This window comes from Lepisma saccharinum, chromosome 26 (assembly GCF_977018435.1).
Source record: "Lepisma saccharinum chromosome 26, izLepSacc3.1, whole genome shotgun sequence".
In the NCBI taxonomy this organism is placed as follows: Eukaryota; Metazoa; Arthropoda; class Insecta; order Zygentoma; family Lepismatidae; genus Lepisma; species Lepisma saccharinum.
In genome coordinates, this window is record NC_139254.1 from 33,151,968 (window position 1) to 33,170,752 (window position 18,785).

General features: G+C 36.6%; 1 protein-coding gene across 2 annotated transcripts in view; it reads left to right on the forward strand.

The window, feature by feature from the left end:
* The first annotated feature begins 5,534 nt into the window (after nt 1–5,534).
* Nucleotides 5,535–18,785, forward strand: part of LOC145979545 (retinaldehyde-binding protein 1-like) — an 87,611-nt gene continuing 74,360 nt past the window's right edge. For both annotated transcript variants that reach the window (XM_083112515.1, XM_083112516.1), the window contains exon 1: nt 5,535–5,566. The gene's annotated coding sequence lies outside the window, so the exon portion shown is untranslated. The remainder of the gene's footprint in view (nt 5,567–18,785) is intronic.

The window sequence follows — 18,785 nt, forward strand, 5'->3', positions numbered from 1 at the left end:
CTGCTTGCTCCATTTCATCCCAGGCAACAACATTCGCATCGAATTCTCCTGCTGCGAGGTACCTGACTCGTGCTGCGAATTTTGCCACACGATGTGTTTCTTGCAGACGTTGAGCAACACAACCCCAACGCTCATTTCTTCGGATTTGAAAGTTATACTCGTAGGCACGGAATCTTCCTCGCTGTAACCCACCACGAACAATTACAGAGTATGCCAAAAAATGCCGCGCCTGGTTTAGATCGTCGTCCGACGTCGATGCTACAAATTTGCAATTAATTCATCATCCTAGTGGATTAGTTTTGGATTTGCGCCAGCCCGACAAAATTGTTTTGAATCCTTTCTTGATAGAAGCCTTAACGTCCCGAGACCAACGACGAAATTGAGAGATGACGAGCATCGCCAGCACGACGGACACCGCATCTTCGACCACGAGTCCCTCTAATAATTCGAGCACGAAGACGCTCTCAAACCTCGGTGTCGGTGCGAAAAATAAATTTCCACACTGGTCCGAGCACACCCTTCCACGCATACGAAAGCATTTCGGCAAGCGTGTGTACAATTTGGATTTTCTCTCGACGGGACTGCAGAACGACGATCCTGTCGATAAGGCGCCTCCGATCAAATTAACGCTACACACCACTATCGGGATCCAATGTAAGTTAGTTCGATGCGCAAATAAAAAAAAAAAATAACACATGAAACTCTCTACAGAGGCATATGGCTTTGATAGCCATGACCATTATAGAACTTTGTGTTGTGCACCACACGCACCCCACTCTCTATGGCTGGGGATATTATTTTTTTCTATTTTGAGGGCCTTAACAAAAATAATTTTGATTATCACACACACACACACACCGCAGAAGATCACACACATGAGTTGTTTTTTTAAAAAAAACATCGTAGCAGATTACGCTGAGAGCACACAAGGTCGTAGTAGATTACACTGAGGGACCTTTTTTACAGTAAGAGGAGACAGCAGACTTATAGGAAAATGTCGTAAGTCATTTCAAAAGTTGTAGGTCAAAGGACGAGAGCAAAAATTTGCAGGAGGAGCTTAAAAAAATTATGCCAGAGCTTTTTTTCTGTCCACTTTTCTCTCATTGTAGGTTAGTTTAGCCCGTAAAACGTCGTAAAATAAAAAAAATAGATCAAAAGGATGGTTCCAGAACGTACCATACCACCTTCGTCAGGCACGGAACGTGGAGAGAAAATTAGTTTTTTTTTTTTTTTTGAGGTTTTGGTAAACCCCAAATGAGTAAAGTGAGTTTTTGATGTTTTGGTGCTCTTTTCTTCGCTGCAAAACATCGTCAGCGCAATAAATGAGGCGCGGAACGTGGAGAGAAAGTGAGTTTTTAAGGTTTTTTTGATCCCCAATTGAGGTTGGTGAAACGGTCTGATTACACTACTAGTAGGTCAAAGCACATAGAGGCTCTCGTGTAGTTTAGCATAAAAAAAAGGATAGGTTAAGTTATATCACGTAAGATCGTGGCATTCGTACCAAGTGTGAGTGGGGAAAAAATTAGATGCGGTGAAAATTGCACTGAAAAGTCGTCAAACGCTATAAAATCAACAAAAAAATCGTCAAAATATGCTACCACTGAGGTTAAATCCATAAAAATAAAGAATTCGTACCAAGTGTTACTTTGAAACAAGTTAAAATTGCACTGAAAAGTCGTCAAACGCTATAAAATCAACAAAAAAAATCGTCAAAATATGCTACCACTGAGGTTAAATCCATAAAAAAAAAAGAATTCGTACCAAGTGTTACTTTGAAACAACTAATTAGCACTACTAACAAACAATACAGTTACTATTGTACTACATGAATCAATTGACAATAGTTAAGAAAAAACCCATGGTGCATTAAATCATTAGTAAATGTTGGTGGAAACTACTGACCACGGAGAGAACATGATAGATATACCTCGGTTTTGAAATTCTAATGGATCTAGTAATGCAATTATTTTAATGAATAGTCTAGCTAGTACTCATCCGATAATTAAAATCGTTTATTTAAAAATCTAATTTTAAAATCTGCTAGTTGCGACTGTCAATTCAATTCATATTTTTTTAATTTCCTATTGATGCATAAAAATTAAAGATTGTATACAATGCTTTATCAAAGACATTGATTTCATTATTGTAGTCCTTAGATATTGGAATTGGATACATTTTACACATTTTCTTCAATTACATGTGTGTGTATACCTAGGTATATTTGTATGAGTGAGTATATATGCAAACATGTTACGTAATAATGTATTTTCATTTCCTGTGTAACAATTTACAACAAACATATATTTTAAATACTCAAAATGTATATTGGCTATAAAAAAAACAAATATGTAGCTGGTTTATGAAAGTTATATAGGGTGTTCCGTTCAAACCTCCCACATTTCAATTCATCATTATTAAAAGGTTATGAAACATAATGGACTGCGAGTGGTACTAAACGAAAGAGAAACTTAAATAATTTTATGGCATGAAGCACTAAACACAAATACACTAATACACCTCTACACTGAACTCCAATACATAAACCTCTGAGTGTGCACCGTTTGTAGCACGAATAAAATTCAATTTGAGAACATCCGGATTGTTTATTAACCCTTTCTGTAGGCAGGATCTTCGCGCACCATGCCTTAATGTCTTTCCCATCTGGTGCTTCACCTCCATATTCTCTTCGGTAATTTCTGATTGATTTGGTCTGCATACCAGAATACAGATTGTGCGTGCTGTTGCGGAGTCGCCATTGTGGTTTATGCGATTGTGGCGCTGCATAGTGAGAGAACGGTGAACTTCGAGGTCATGCAATAAAATTCTTTGAGTTTCTATCTCGTCTAGCACCAATGGCATTCCATTGTGTTTCATAACTAGAGCCCGGATGTTCAGGCATTGAAAAGTATTATAAATAGCAGGCAAGAAGTCAACGAAATATTGAAAAAAAGGTAGTCACGTTTCAGAAAGAGGCAGTGAAAATTGAAGAACAGGCATTGAAAATTGAAGAGATGGACTTAAATTCTTCTCAAATCTTTAAAACTGTATTTACAAATAATTATTTGAATAACAATGGTTATTGAAAAACTAAATCAAATAGAAGAAGATAAATATAATTTTAAAAAAATGTCTTGTCGGAATGACAAAAGAGGCAAAAAAGGCAAAAGTGTTTGAAAAAGGCAGCATAAGGTGAAATAGGGGAAAAAAAGGCAACATAAAGTATTATTCAGAATGTTAAGAACCTTCGGATCGCTGTACTTTTGTGTTCAATTTTTGTATACCAGAATCGGAAACTAATACGCATTTTGCCTAAAATCCGGACTCTATTCATAACCTTTTAGCAATGTTGAATTGAAATGTGGAAGGTTTGAACGGAACACGCTGTATGTTGACATGCTAGTACTGAAAGTTTCCGTTAGATAGTGATACTGCAAATGCTCTCCAGATGGCAGCACTAATTAGTAACCCTTTCGATACAACTTCGTGCAGTTTACCAGTCAAGAATATTACAAAACTGCACAAAGAAATACATTTGATCTTATTTATATATTTCTTACATTTTGTAGTAAATTCCATAAATACGAAATAAGTTAACGAATTACCGCCTCTGAACTAACAATATGAAGTATCCTGTCTATGAAGGAACGTGACACACACACAAAGACACACCCACACCCAAACACACTCGTGTGTGTATATATACACACAGTGCCTTTCTTATTCTCGCTGTCAAACTGGATGCAACATCTGCGTAAGTGGAAATAAGCAATGAAATAAGCTTGTACAATTACATTGACAGTTACAATAAAAATGAGCACGTGCCTTGTTACAAGAGGCATTGGAAATAATGTCCTCCTGCTCCCACTCATTTACGGCATTTTTTAACCGAAAATTTCACTAAATAGTATCAGTTACTCTTCCAAAATTGCTTCAATTACTACCCCGATATTTTCTTTCAATTCTTCTAATGTATGGTTTCAACTTTAAAAGCTTGGTAGCTTGCTGCGCAGACGACATGGAGATGTTTCTTGTGTTAGGTGTCTGAGGGATTTCTAAGCACTATGTTCCAATCGTGCTCCAACGTCTTCTAATTTCTCCTCAGAAAGCACACGCTTTCCAACCTTCCCTTCTTATCAACAACAGATCCTGTTTCCATAAATGTGTATACAAGATTCCGAACACACTCTCTGTGTGGAACGGGAACATCTGGGAATTCTGCTGCAAAACGCCTTCTAACTTCCCTACAGGAATTAGTAATGACGGAAGAGTCGTACATAAATATTTGTTGTTTTAAATTGTATGTGGCATTATCAGGACTGCAGAAAGCACCAGTAATACGTAAACTAAAACAAAACACTATTACGTTGGATCAGATGGAAACGGAACACGGGCCACTGAATAAATTCAACAAGCTTTATTTCAAACGTAATCTCCAAAGTTACACAAGCCCTTGTCCCACTGTTTCACCAAGCGGTGAATACCATGGTCGTTGAACTCCTTCGGCTGCAATCGAAACTAGTTGCGAACATTGTCCGTGACTTCATTTCCGAGACCCTTCAGTGGATTTTTCAAAGGACCAAATATATGGAAGTCGCATGGCGATAGATCAGGACTATATGGTGGGTGGTCCAACACTGTCCACCCTAACGTCTCCAAAGTGTTCTTTGTAACAGCTGACGTATGTGGCCGCGCGTTGTCTCGCAGCAAAACCACTCATTGCTGCTCGACCTCCTACGCATATCACGTGCCCACGCGCGACTATCTAGGGCGAGTCTATTATGCATTAGGGGTTACCTTCCTTACCTCCCACTCTACCTCTACACATGGTTGTCTCCACACACATACCTCATAAAACACTTGTTAACACCCTAACACTTCACAAACACGTGCAAACAGAACACCTGGATAATGAAGCACTGACGCGTCCAGTGGCAAGTCAGCGTACAGCTGTGCGTCTAAATGCCGGCTTATGCGATCTTACTTCTCGTCGCGCTAGCCGCCGCTCCACGGGCACGTAGGCTAAAAAGGGCACTGTATAATTTATAGAAAATATACATGATATATTTGTTTTATTGATTAGAATAACTGAGACACAAATCTCAATGTAGTACTAAATAATTCGTACGCTTGTGAATGGGTTTTAGGAAGCATAATATAAGATAAGTGACTGGCAATATTTGTCTGTCAGGTGGTTTGTTCGTTATGTGCTGACGAATTTTACAAGATATACTTCATTCCTTCACGATTATATTACAATGTTCATGGAATCGGATTGCAGGTGTGCATTTGTTATCATAACTTATCTATCAGCATTTGGTCATACTGATTGTCGTGATACGCCTAATAAAAAGTAAATATTGTATTGTGTGTGTTACTATGGTACGACAAATATTTGATCATTTTCCAAATGTCTGTTCGAGCAGATATTTTTAAAACTTCTTGAATGCTAAGAGATAATAACTGCTCCTTAAACTCTTATGATAACGATAAAAAAATTTATAATGAGTTGCCAACTGATAGTTTTGTCAGTTTTAAGCAGATCCCAGCAAGACGTTTCCAGCAAAAGGTACGCATATGCCTCTTTAGATTGTTATTTATTATAAATTTCTAATAATTGAGAATAATAATATGTAAACACAGTTCAAAATAATACAGTGTTACAGTCCACATGTTTCAATTTATTTGATAATTGTAAGGACATGAACTCTTAATAAGCATTAAATTATCATGTGTAAGGACAACGAGGATCTTTAACTTGAAATTTCTCATCTTTATGCTTTCATTATTTCATAACATAACCACATTTGATGTCATTTGTGGCATCACTTGACTCATCCGAACTTTGGTAGCGTTTATGGGGGCCGCTGCCCTTCCCCCGCCCCCAGCTTTTGACACTTTTGCCCCTTCACTATACCAAACCGTATCTACAAAGGGAAGAAATGTGTTTTTGCCCCCTCGTTTTCTACCTTTCCCCCGCCAAACGTTTTCGAACCCAATCGCCGCCACTGCTTCCGAACCATTTGTACAGTTTTCTTTGTGGAATTTTGATATTGACTACATACACTGACAATTTTTATCCCACAGTTGTCACTGAAAATCTCACATACGGCTTGAAGGTTTCCCTTCATACAACTTTCTTGAAAGTTTGTAGTCTTTGGATGATATGTACAACCAAAACTTGCTTGTGCCTCTCTCCCGAATAGCCGTGCCTCAATATTATGAATAGGAATGACATTGTTAAATCCAAACGAACAAGAAACGTTTGAGCAACATTATATATAATTCTTCAATAATATCCTTGCTAAACTACCAAATAATAGAAAGGAAACGTTCAGCAGTAATAGACTACTTCCATACTACATCTGTTTGACATGGAATGTACCAGCACCGAGAACCGAATCCAGAATATCTTCATTACATATGGATAATGTCCATATACGCCCCCTGGTCGAAAACAACCCATAATGAATTTAATTTGATGTTGCTGTTCCATTGCACAATAACTCGAATGAATTGCAATATTCGTAAAGAATATAAAGAGTAGTAAGTATGTCTGGTGTAACAACAATCATGTTTCGCCTCTTTTCTGATGTCAGGGTAACAGTTACTTCTAGACAGCAAAACGTCTTGGTTTATGCTGTGCAGTGTTCATTCGAATCATGAGTCAAAATGACATGTTCAAGAATTAAGTCCATATTTGGTTTTCATGTAATAGTTAAAATGTTAAGCAATGACATATCAATGATGGTAGACTAATATTTATATATTTTGTTGATTTCTTACGTGATGAATTATGTAGCTCAACAGGCTTCAAGACTCCACAGGGCTTCTAATTAGAAAATAAATACCTAAATATTTATTTTCCAATGTGTGTGTGTGTGTGTCTATATATATATATATATATAAGGTTTAAATATGGGTTTTGGAGTTATCAGCGCTCCCGGGTGCTGCAGCCTGTTAGAGGCTATTGGAACTGGTTATGTCACAAAGACAAGGATTGCGGCGCCAATTCGCAAGAGAAAGTGGTGGTTAGTTTCGGCCTTGGACTCTGTTATAGAATTGCGATCTCCGAAAACTTTTTGCAGCTATATTTTAACCAAACTTTTTCTGAATTCTCATCTGCTTTGTATAGGTTATGATATTAGCGGTACATAAAACAAATGTGGTATTTTATAATGCCATGATTTGTTTGTGAAATATGTACCACACAGAGCGAAAATAAATTGAAGAAGAAAAATAGCATGATGGTCTAAATATTGGCTATGACATAAGGGCTAATGTTGAGATCACATTTTCAACAATTATTTGGATGTTTCTCTTAATTTCGATTTTTCCCATTGCGCGTGATTTTCAAAACAACAAATTATTCATAAATATGAATTTTATTTAGCGATAAATGACTATTTTTTAAAATTTTAATTGCATTTTGTGATATTGCCACTAGTAGCCCACATTTACACCACAATTTTGAAATACATCATTTTACCATTTTCTGGAAATTGCTTTTTTTTAAAAAAAAATTGAGACCTTCTATACTTTGGAATACTATTACATGTAAGTATATATTTCATAGTTATGCATTTTAAAGGCAGGTGCTTGATATATTAATATTCTTGCTCCGAAAGTGACAACATAAAAAGGGGTGCCCACATTTAGACCTTTTTCTCTCTATATATAGGGTGCTTCAAAAAAATAAAGTTATGAATTTCTTTCTTCTCATCCTCCTATTTTCGGACAATATACATAAACATTAACTATTCATAATTTCAGCTCAATCGAATAATATTTAGGGGTCGCACAACACCAACGAATTTCTATTGCAAGTTAGCAGAAAGGACAGATGAAGGATAATGTATTACCTAATTTACAGTGCCATTATTCTAAATATTAATAAAGTTTTTGTTAAATTAATGTATTATTAAAAGTTTTAATATCTCTGCTAGTTGAACAGTGTACGGCCAGTTCAGGAAATAAGATTATTCCGCTTGTCCAGGCTTTCACAGTACCTGTGAGTAGTGTGATTTACAATACAACCAGGACGAGAAAGTATGAACCCCCCTCAGGCAGATTTGGCTACACTTAAAATTAGCTCAACATGCCCATATGAGCTTTTTGCTCAAGTGTGGTACTCTGTCTAATCCAAGATTTTTGTAAAAATGCCCTCGGGAATTTCCCGGGAAAGTATGACCCCCCTCAGATTGATTAAGCTACACTTACAAAAGCTGCATCTGTGAGATTGTTGTCCATAAGCTTGTTAAAAATAAGCCCCTCTTGATATTGATTTTGGCTACACTTAAAACTAGAGCAAACGTATTAACACACCCAAACCCACCCACACACACACACACACACACACACACACACACACACATATTTACTTCCGGTCCACTTCCGGTTATTTCTGCAGTAGTAGGAAAATGGCGGAGCTGGCTCATCCGGAAGAGTCGTAGCCTTTTAAGCTGTATATTTTAAGGTACCTTCACGATAAAAAGATTTTGCATTACATATCAGCTAGTATTGTGATAGTGGCTGAAGAGTGTGGGTATGTTGTTGCAGTGCTCCACATATTTTTTTATAAAACACAAAAATACAGCAGATTTGTATAAATTGAATTATAGGTTTGTTTGATTTAATATACAGAAATTTTTATTATTCATATCAAACTAGTATTAAGACAATGCATTGTGCAAAAATCTTCTAGAATTGTTCTGTGACTCTCTCATTTCTTACATCATAAACATATGATTTTTCACCTATGAGAATAACACTACATATGGTGTCATCGGGGAGTGTATCGTGGAATTCACAGATAATTTTAATGTTTGTCCTGTCATTAACCACAACTTGTTTCCTTTTTGAAGTGTTGATGACAAACATGGGTCTCTGTGCTTTGAATTCATCTGGTGTGTAATACATGTCAGTATTGCCAGTAGTGACCCTTTTGTATGCTGTAAATGCCTCATATAATTTAAGGAAATCATCCTTGGACATGTCTAAATTATAATTTTCTCTAGGAAATACCTCATTTCTGCCATTTTTAAGATATATGTTCTTGATGTTGCAGTTATCAAATTTACTTGAATTTTTTTCCTGATTATTGTGTCTTCCAGTCTGAAACAGAACCACCACAAAATCCGGCATGTCATATTGTATACTGGAGAATGAATTTGTAGCATCAAACTCATAATAAGTACCAGCGGCAGGCTTCTGTACACATTGATATGTATAAAATTGTAAAGGAATCTGTGGATTTTTTATTATATCTGCTTTGTATTTAAGAGCATAACTGGCTTCATATTCAACAACCGGGATTCTTAGCTCCATAGTCTGAATAAGGCATTTGCCTTCATCAGGTAGGGTATTGGGCAGAGCTTCCCCTGTAGAGTTTAATGTACTGTACCTCATCAAAGCATTATTATCATTGGCAGCTCTTCTAAATGTGATTCTTAAACCACCCTTCCACATAATATCTTTGTAATCTGAGAAGAATCCTGGCAACAGGCGCATAGGGAACAGCAGTGTGTGGCTCTTAGATAATATTTTATCACCAGCCTCAAATCCACCTATTTTGTAGTAAGAAGCCTCGGTTTTGGATAATTTTAGTGTGGCCAAAGCTGTGGAGGTAATGCCGGGATAATCCACTCTGTTTATAACAACGCCATGTTTTCTGATCTCAATTTCAGAGAACAGATGCGGCACAAAATTGTCCATCAATCTTATATTTGAATTTGCCGGATAATCTGTTCCATCGAGCTTTACAACATCAAATTTGATGTATAGATCTGCTCTGTGGGGGTGTATAAAGCCATCCCCTACATCAAGATCAACCTCAATCTCTGTGTTGGGTTGATTTAAATTTGCAAATGTCCTCCTGTTTGGAGGGAATGATTGTAGCTCATAACTCTCAATATTTTCCATTTTTTTTGTATGTATTTTTATTTAAATATTAATCTCTATGATTGCAGTTGTTGTGGCTCCAGCAAAATCAACTAATTCTTCTTTTTCATTAGTGACCATCAATTCAATATTATCTATTCTATTATGGCACACAGGAAAATATAATGTTGGGGATGGAGTGTAGATGATGGGCTCCATAAATTCAGAATTAGGTTTAAATGTTGCAATGATGCCAGTTTGTTTGTGAGTGCTATGCCATTTGATTTGGTGATCATACCCTCGGCCACATTACAGTGTATATTTAGAGTCTCTATGGCTAAGAATTTAGGTATATTAATAGCAGTGTGTTCGATGGCTGGTTCAAGTTTTGTGTTGTTCTCAAAGCCTAACAGCTCTCCTATAGTATCCAGATCCACTGTTTCTGTAGCAGATACAATCTCTACTCTGTGAGTGACAGAATTTTGAGTTAATACTATACCTCTGGGTAATTGAGCATTTAGAGTGGACAGATTATACTGCCCTGGAGTGATGACAATTTTTTAATCCCCTACTGCAATTTTGTTGTTGTGGTGTGTAATATTAGGGATCAAGTACATGCCATAAAATGCTCTGAGAGCTATTGTTTTGGGATACACTATATCATCATGTAATTTGAGTTTCAATATTGAATTTTGGCTGGTGAGATGGAATACCCCCATGATGTTTCAGATACCACAAGGCTTTTTGAAAATTTTCAATTAATGGTTTATTTATTTGAGACATATATCTAAGAACAGATAAACACAAATGTCTACAATTAACATCTTTGAAGTTTTGAACACGGCATTATTGTAATCAAGATTAGCTGATTTTAGATATTTTATTAAATTTTCAGGTGGAACACCTCCAAATGAATCAAACACAAATGCCTCATCTTTTAAATATTTAAGATAACAAATCCAGTGAGTGCCCTGATTTTTGTACTTATCCAAATTAACTATGCCACACTCTTTGTTGAGTGGTTGCTCTGGCAAAGAATCAGACATGTACACACCTCTAAAATTTTTGATGCCCAGTGGCTTGATTAAAGCTTCAATATCTTGGTTTGTAAGCGGCTCTTGTTTTTTTAAAACTTATTCATGGCTCTCTTAACACTTTTGCCTTGTTTCTCCATGGCCAGGTTATGGCGCTTCAATTCATCTAATTCTGCCCTATTCTTGTTGGCATCTATTACTGTTTTTGCTATGGCAGCTGATCCCCCAGCCAAGCTCCCAACAGCCCCAAGTGCTGCTAAGATGGCCGGGATAGTAAATATGAAACCCCCCACATGTGATTTTTCCTGGATTGCTGTAATATTTTTAATTGGGGGGTGCTAAGCAACAATTTCATACCATGGTCCTTTGCAAGACAAGACCATTTTTTCTTGCGCTGCTTTTTGGTTAAAAGACTATCAATAGTTTTAAGAGATTTAAGACCTGCATAAGGTATTTGATACATAACACCCTTGGCCTTCATTCTAGGTTTATTATATACATATTCACAGCCCCCACCCCAGTTTTTGTTTGGTGTTCATAGCTATGGTGGTCCCCAATGCTGCTATTCTTTCACTCAAAGAAGCATCTTTGCTTACAAATCTACCAAATGCAGCCTCTTCTAATTTCTTGTCTGCAACATGTCTCCTGTCAAGATCAGAATGTGTGTTGTATGCTATGTCATGGTCTCTACAAGCAGCATCTAGGGGATTAACACCAGGATCACCTCTGTTTAATCTATGCTCCAATTTTGTGCCTGGACCACAATACTGATAGCCTGGAATGTGTAGTTCAAATGGCAGCTTGTTTATAATGTCATTAACCAACCCCCGGCCCTCAGAAATATTCCAAAATTTAGGTGGTAGAGTATTAATAATTTTTATAAGATATCCAATCCCCTTAGTGTCATTCACTAGAAAATTAGACAATTTTGTGCTTATCATGTCCATAATTCCAACCTTTTCATTGTAAAAATTGTGGTTGCCAGCATTTTCCTCCCCAGCTATCACCAATAACCTATCTACAAGTTTCCTGACATCATCAACCCACACAAATTCTTTAGGCAGGGTGTTGTATTGTTTGATTCCACTGCCAGTCTTGATCTGTGACCATATGGGCTTGATTAAATTGTTGTATTTTGCTCCACTGCTAGACTTCACTCTTTTTTGTGTGGGATCATTGTTCTGGTATAGAGCATCTGATTTTATTAATATTTCTTTGTAGTGCTCATAATCTTGATCTGTATAGCTGCCAGGCCTCTTACTAGTCATCAGTTCCCACAATCCAGGTGTGCCAAGATACTTAACAAAAGCACCTCTTTCTCCAAGATGAGATTCTGAATATACAATTATATCATCTCCCATAAATGTTACTCTGAAATTGCCAATTCTATGTATGATGTTACCATCACGATCTGTGTCAGCATATAAGCCAAAGACCTCATCTTTGTTGTCTTTAGGTGTGCTTAAATATTTTTGAGCAAGAAGACCCAATTCAATAGGATCCTGAGTAGCTTCAATTCTTCGAGGAGCAACAGGACTAGGAGTATGAATATGGATAATCTAATATGTTCCTTGCAGCTACAGGTACAAGTTCTGTGATCAAATTTTGATTTTGCTCTGTAACAGTTTTGATATTTTTACCTAATTCACTAATAGCATCAATAATAGGCTGTTCTGTTTGTTTGTGTTGTTCATAAATTCCTCGGCTCTGTGATTTCCATCCCTTAAATCTTTTTACAAGATAATCTCTTAATTTATGATCATCAATAATTGGCCTTTTCATGGTTATTTATATATGTTTCAATGTCTAGAAAATTGTTGATTTTATTTCTGTATTTGCCACTATTGGTTTTCTTGTCATATCAATTGTGACAAACCCATAACTGTCCTGGTTCCAGCACCTACTGCAAAACTTGGAAAAATCATTGTAGCTCAAGTCTCCACCTACATATTCATCATGTATGTGCTTGAGGTTGGTATGATCTTGATGAAACACACTTATAAAATTGCTGTTGTCTCGGATTAGCTGCTTCGGAATTTTAGAAAAAGTCTGTGCCAGGTAGAAACAATCAATGTTTTTGTGCCGGCCCTGTGTAAAAAAATGTCTAACCTTGTTTTGATTATCCAGTATAATGTCATCAAACACAACAACAGAATTATCGAGACATTCATGGAGTGGCTTAACATCTGATTCAAAAGTGCCAATATCCAATCCACCATATAGCTTCATCAACTGCTGATATTTTAATTGTTCCAAGCTCTTAGAGAAGACATACAAGTGCCTGTTTTTCCAGTCTAACCAGTTGGGTGCCAATAAAAAATTATCAATCATTAGTGTAGTTTTACCACAAGCCGATGGCCCAACAATAAGACATCCAATATTTTCAGGCAGCAACTTGCCATTTCTCTTAATCTGCTGTTCAGGTTCTGGCAGCCTTTTTATAACATCCCAGGTTCTCATATTATCACTTTGTCTGCATCGATCCAGCTGTGTTCTGGAAGTCCTAGCCATTTGACAAATAACTTGTTGCCTTTTCTGCGGATGATTTTTTCTATGAGATATGTGTCAGGCTGTTTAGTTTTGTTGAGTTCTTCTTCATAGAACCGGCCTTTGAGAATTTCTCCTCGGTGGTCTTTTATTATATATGTGTTAAGGGTCCCAGGTTTAACTTGAACCACTGTAAATAATTCAGTGCTCCAGTTTCTTGTAAATCCTCTTTTGAATAAGTGCTTATATTTGCTGATTCTTACTTGATCACCCTCCTTGTATTTGGCCTTTCTTGTTGTTGGCTGGTATCTAGGATAATAAACAGTCCTGATCAATTTTTGCTCATCAGATGAAGTTACTTCAGAGGGTTTCATGTTGATTGTGGAATGGACCGAGTTGTTATATTTATGTAGAAGTTCTGGAAGAATATTAAGCCATTTATAATTACCTTGAAGTGTAAATTGTTTATACATAAGATTTTTTAGGGTTTTGTTGAATCTCTCTACAATTGAGGCTTTGAGATCACTGTAACTCGAATAATATTGTATTGACTGGCTTTTAATAAATTGTTGGAACACAGAATTATAAAATTCTTTGCCATTATCTGTTTGCAAATAGCGCGGTGATCTTCCACTCTGATTGATTATTGTCCTGAAGGCTTCTGTAACATATTTTCCAGTCTTGGATTTGTGTGGCACAGCCCAGGCAAATTTTGAAAATGTGTCTATTATAGTGAGTAGATATTTGTAGCCCTTGTTGATTTTGTCTAAGTTTTTCAGCTGTCCACTTGCCATCTCAATCAAGTCGCTCTGCCATAAATCATCTATGCCTTTTGTGACTACTGGCAGTCTCTTATAATTATGTCTGGCTTGTCTGTGTAATTCATCAACAATAATTTGTCTAGACATAATATGAAAACAAGAATATTGCAACTATGGGGTGTTCAGCAGCTGATACTACAGGATTTTCTAAATATAATTTGTCTCCTATTTGTATATTAAATTCCAGAGGGCCATCATCTTCAGCATAAGCTATTTCTAATGTATTGGGGTCTGTAAAATCCTCTAACTCTACACTGGTGATTTTTGGTTTGTTGTCAGCATTTTTTATTGATAAGGTGGGGTAGTGGTGTGCCTGTGGTTGAAGCCAATATTTGATTTTGATTGGTCTCAGTGTGCCCCCAACAAAAAACTGGTAATAAAATTGTGCAGGGGACAGCATATATATTTTGCCACCTGGTGTAAATGGTGAATCATATTCTTTGTTGGGGATGCTGTACAATTCAAGAATTACTGTATGTTTTGGATTCTCAATTATGCCTGTTATATCTTTTTCTGCTGTAAGCAATCTGCTTGTTACAGATTCAAGTTGCTCATTGATGGTCCTAACAACATCATCATGGCCTGGCTTGATCTTTATGTCCACAACAAGTTTCTTGTATTGTTGCACAATTTCTTGTAGCTGGGTGGCAAAAACAGACAGAGCATTTGCTTGATTGGATTCCATGGTCCCTAGCTGTTGCTTGATATTAGCTACAATTTGTTGCAAATTTTCAATAACTGCCAATTTTGAATTTTGAGCAGTAAGATCATGGACTTGTCTTCTGATATCCTCAAACAGGGCATGCAGTTCATTAATATGTTGATTGGTTGGTAGAGTGGCCACTGTCTGAGTAAGTTGTTTGATCTCTGTTTGGATATTCTTGATATCTTCTGATTTCAATATGCGATTCACTGCCCTCTTTATATTTTTAAGTTCCTGTGATGTAGGGAGATTTGATACAGTATTATGCAAAGATTCAAGTGCCAATTTCACATTATTTAATTCAGAAGCATCAGCCACATTTTGCATAGCATTTTGGAGCAGGGCTATATCTGCCTGAGTGGGTGTTGATTGCTGTAAAATTTCAAGTTTTGTTTGGATATCATCGATCAAGTGATGAAAATGAGATAGCTCAGATTCAGTGTTGAGGTTTTCAAGCTTTGTGATCTGTTGCTGGACACTTACAAGAGTGTCTACAATACCGGGCAGGCGGGATTCTTGTACATTTGTCAAATCACTTTGCACTGCTGCTATTGTACCCTCAAGATTGGTTATGGTGCTTTGAATTTTTCCAAAATCTTCATATGTTTCAAGTTGCAGCTTGATGTTTGCAACACTCCGAGTTATTGCACTCAAAGCATCAGAAGATGGCAAGTTGTTCATAAAATTTTCAAGTGTCTCAATTTTTTCTTTAACCTCGGCTATGGCATTGTTCAAGGGGTCCAGATTAGGTATCTGGAGTGATTGAATCTGTTCCTTTAGAGTGGAAATCACTAGATCAAAATCTTCTTGTGATTTTATGCTTTTGACAATTGTTTGGAGCTGTGTCTGGACATTATTTATCTGCTCTTCCAATTGCTGTTTCAATTGCTCAGAGTTGGTCGCCTGGGTCTTAAATTTGGCTTGAAGAGCTGCTACAGCTTCTTCTAAACTTTGAAAATTAACCAATGTTGCCAGATCAGTATATCTCTGAAGCAGCACTTTGAGTTCAGAATCAATTTTAAGAAGAGGGTCCATGCATTGTGATTGTAAATTTGTAATTTCTAGTTGAAGACTGGCATTGAGTGTGGTTTGTAAAGCTTGTAAATCACTTCTTAATTTTTTGACTCTGACATCAAGCATCAGAATCTCATCACTGTGATCTTCATGCCTTGTATGGCCAAATATATCATTATGCATTTTGTTTTAGTGGTTATTTATTATTGAATATCTGATTCTTAATTCTATAAAAAAAGGTATAAGCTTGTCATATGATCCCGGGACCTCAATATACAAGCAGTCACCAGCAGAAACAGTATATACAGTGCCAGAAATCATGTTTGAGTGCTTAATTCTATAAATATTTCTCCCTACTGAAATCTTGACATTATCCTCAGGGGTTGTAATAAATTGCAATTGACCACCTACAGGTAATTGGTAATGATTTAAGTTATTGTTAAATATGTACAATGTTTTACCTGTTTCATCATCAACATCTGTAAGTATGCTGTTCAGATGAATAATTAACAAAGCACTTAGTTTAGATAACATATCAGAAGAGGGTTGTGGTGTTGGCAGGTCCATAATAGCCTGTTTTTTGAACCCAAATAAGTTCATAGGCATGTTTATTTATTTCAAATCATGCTCTGTAATTGGGCATTGATTACCACTTTTCAAATCACAATGACCCCATGGTAAAGTATGTATGCCACATGACAAAATGCATCTCTTATCATCATGTGGGTCCAGAGCCACTTTTCTTACAATATTGCTAGTCAACAAGTGATATACACTCTGAATTCTGGATTCTGATGTTCTGATTGTGCTACATGATTTGAGGCAATTTTCGTAATCTTCAAATTCAAGCTCTTTGTCTGCAGTCACTCTGCCAATGCCCTTGGCCTTTTTGGCAACAGCGCCACTACATGTTTCAAAACTGTACATCTTGGCCCTTAACCCAGCAAATGCCACAATAACATCACCAAGTGTCTCATCTTTTAACTTGCCAGGCACCTTTTTGTTGTGGGGTTGAATCTTTGTATGTTCACTGGTATCAAAATATTCAAGCAATGCAGGCTGTGCCATATCTTGATAAACATCTTCTGTTTGAATATCAAGAACAAAACTATCTGTGTCCATGTACATAAATTTTACACAATCACCATAAAAAGGTATCAACACATCATAATACAATTTTAACATGTGTAATTTGGCCAATTCCAATATCACAGCCCCTACATAAATAGGCTTATCAAACTTAATCTTTGTTTTTTTCATGTTGAAAAGTGCCACATTTTCATCATAAATTCTTCTGTAATTGAAGTTGGGCTTTGCAATCAATTTTTTGCTCCGGCTGGGGTCAGTAATTATTTTAACATCAATATGTTTTCTGACATTTTCAATTGTTTTGCCATACACTGAATTGACCATCAATTTAAACAAGGTCTTATCAAATTGGCTCATTGCAGATGTTCGAAGCTCTGTGTTTGTATCAATATATGGTTTCAACCATCTTGAGTGCCTGAACCTCAAAACTTTTCCAACTTTGGTCACTTGAACACCATGATTCATCAGGAACTGGAGGTTTTTGTAATATATGACATAACCCTGTTTTGGCTCTAGAGTCATCATCAATTTCTTCTGTTTAGAGCCAGGTGAACACTTAACCTCGGGAATTGGGGGCAGATCAGAAAATGTGTTGTGTAAATTATCTGGAATTGTCAGATCAACCTCTAAGAAGAGGCCATAGTCACTGTCATCAAAATCCTGAAGATCTTCAATATTGAAATCTTCAAGCCACTCAAGCCCTGCATGTGGTAGTTTTTTCATCATAGCATAACCATAGAGGCTGTTGGCATCTACATACAGTATATAATTTGATGGCAGTGCTGGATCATAATCAGGAATATATTTGTTATTTGCTCTGGCATATCTCTGAGAACATTGCACAATGCCTCCTCTTATACATTGTTCCATAAACAGATACATATCTTGATCCTGGATCAGATCCAATTGCATTTTAGTGTTTAAAAACATTGCAGACCATGGTAGGCCCGGAGCACTGTAAAAATACATTGGATCCAGCTTATAATTTTGCATGGAAGATTTTCTGAATGCCTGAAGTATATCAGCTAAGAGGGTCACATCAAGTTTTAAATATGCCTTGTGATAATCACCAAATGTCTGGCATTTTAAATTGTTCCACATCAACTGGGCATGGTGATAATCTTCATCAGTGATTCCAGATCCTCTGATTTTGCTGTAAAACTCTTGTTGTGGTGGCAGAGAACACTCATCAAATTTAGAAAAATCTGTAACATAATCATATGGATATACACCCTTCGCCTAATTAATTTCAGGTCCTGATTTGGAAACATGGTACATGTGATTTTGAATTGATCATCAGATAATTGAGTGGCCAGTGTAGCCAGGCTAGTAGACAAAATTCTGTAAGAATCAAGAAATCTTAAGTGAATAGGAACACCATTAACTTTAATTATTTTGCTAATGGCAATATATTTCTCATCATTTTCAGCTAAAATATTAAAATTCTGCTTGTCAAACCCCTCGTACCTGATCAGATGATGAAAATCATAATTGGATGCACCATGCAAAATATAGGGACAAATTTTGGTCTCTGGATCTTAATATTACAGCTATTACACAGGGCCATTAAGAATTTACCATCTGTATGAGAATGGTGATGAACCTTGATATTTGCATCTGAAAATTCAGAATCACATACCGGGCATTTTTCTGCATTGTTGAAATCTTCAATCTGTTTCTCTGTTAAAGGCAACATAGGTTTTGATTTTAATAAAATATTAGATGCTATGTCATGGCACTCATTTTCTATTCTATGTGCAA